The sequence below is a fragment of the Amphimedon queenslandica genome, unplaced genomic scaffold, assembly GCF_000090795.2.
Source record: "Amphimedon queenslandica unplaced genomic scaffold, v1.1 AMPQUscaffold_6741_Cont21303, whole genome shotgun sequence".
Taxonomy (NCBI): Eukaryota; Metazoa; Porifera; class Demospongiae; order Haplosclerida; family Niphatidae; genus Amphimedon; species Amphimedon queenslandica.
The window spans coordinates 1-1,932 of record NW_003552970.1 but is presented as its reverse complement, the minus strand read 5'-3'; the positions used below and the strand labels follow the sequence as shown (position 1 = coordinate 1,932).

At 44.5% G+C, this 1,932-nt stretch overlaps 1 long non-coding RNA gene across 1 annotated transcript; it reads left to right on the top strand.

Moving 5' to 3' along the window:
* Window positions 1-1,328: 1,328 nt before the first annotated feature.
* On the top strand, window positions 1,329-1,594 carry LOC109591955 (uncharacterized). The gene is made up of 2 exons (XR_002190092.1): window positions 1,329-1,406; window positions 1,449-1,594. It is a non-coding gene; the product is annotated as an uncharacterized LOC109591955 (long non-coding RNA).
* The last annotated feature ends 338 nt before the right edge of the window (window positions 1,595-1,932 follow it).

The window sequence follows — 1,932 nt, the reverse complement described above, 5'->3', positions numbered from 1 at the left end:
TATTTCTCTTCAGAGTCATGACTAGGCTTCCTTGGAGGCTTCTTTTCCCCTTGGTTTCTCTTCTGTCCCAAGGTTTCTCTCCTTCCACTTTGCCTCTTCAAGCGAGCCTTACACACCAACTCCTCGAAATTCCCTTCTACAGCAAATGGATTAGAGACAGCTAACACTCTTCCCTAATAATTCTGCTTCTGGAGTCCCATGGCCATGATAGGTTGGGGGATATGCTTTATAGAATAACTTCCTCAACTCCTAAGCATACTCATGAACTGATGGCCTTGTCTCCCCTGATGAAACATACTGGTCTGTACTGCCGCTGTTAGTCGAAAAGGTTTAGCAAGAGCTGGTTTCAGAGTATCATAGCTCCTCTTCTCAGACTCACTGCGTAAGACTTGTACTTGTAGAGAAGGATCTAGCGGGATCTGTGTTAACTTTTTATGGTCGTCACATCTACAACAGACTCCCATTTCCTCGAGGCGGTCAACCCATTCCTCAGACGAGTCTTCTTCAGCATCCTCCTTGACTCCCCAAAGTGCGGCAGCACTGGTAACTGTTGAGCATCATGAATGGGGAAAACAGATCCTTCTGCCGCTCCCTCGGTCTCTGTCTCCAGAGATAGACGTCTCCACTGCGCCAGTTCATCTGTACCTCCAGTGTTATATCATAGATATCTATGGTTGTATCTGTGGTTCATATCTATGGTTCCTTCGCCTCCAGCTCGCTCTTCTCTTTAAGCCATTGAGCTTCCCTGGCCTCCCACTAGCCTCCCACTTCTGCTTCTCTAGTTCAACGGCCTGCAGCCGTTGTAGCATAGTTCCCTCCGTAGCTCAGACCATCATGCTCAGACCATGTAGTATATATATTGTCAATGCTCAGACAATCCACTTTCCATCGCTCTCCTTCCACGACGTCAGATCTTTTCCCAGGCCTTCCATTTCTCCCGCTGATTCACTTCCAGCACCACTCTCCGCCAGAAGTTTCAACTGCTCCTTCTCTTCTTGGGCAGCTCTCAGCTTCTCCAACATGCAGTGTTTGAGAATCTGGGGGGCGAGGGGACTGAGCCCCCCAGTTTTGATGAATGGGCAGAGCCTCCCAGTTTTGATGAAGGGGCAGAGCCTCCCAGTTTTGATGAAGGGGCAGAGCCTCCCAGTTTTGATGAAGGGGCAGAGCCCCCCAGTTTTGATGAAGGGGCAGAGCCCCCCACTTTTCCTGCAGCCTGGAAAAAACTATTGCCAAATGTAAATGTATTGATTTTTTATATATTAGCTCAACAGACACTTGATATCATATGATCTTCAAAAAGTATCGAATTTGCTGTGAGATACTCATTTCAACAGACAGTCTACACGAAGGCCCTACACTTCTCTGAACACCGGAAGTGCAGGAAATCATATGGTTTCACTCATGCTGTAATGGATACCCATACTATTTTACTTATTTCTCTTACATAGATACTTAAACAGTGCTGTAACTAGCACCATTAAAAGAGGAGCAGTTGCTTGTTATAAAGAAACAAGTTTGGTTCTCATGTGCGAAGTTTAAGCAAAGATATGCCACCGTGAAAATTATTTGTTTAATAAGAATTGTTTGACTTTGATTTTTGTGCAAATCATTCACAGACTACCTGGAACCTCTAAAGTCTTTCCATAGACTTAGGAAGGTGTAGTCTACATGTCCTGCTAGTTTCAATCTTAATGGAGCAGATATAACTGTAGAAAAAGTGCCGTAAACTTGGTCACAATTAGGCGACCTAAAATCCTTGATATACGAGAGCTGTTCTCTTTATTTTGCCATATACAGATAGAACCAACTCTCCTCCTTGCTATTATTAAGAATGAGCTTCATCTGTGCTTCTGTTTAGGAGATACACATCTACTTGCACAGCCACCATCTTCACTTTTTAGCCACAAAGCAACTTTGATTTTTGTGCAAATC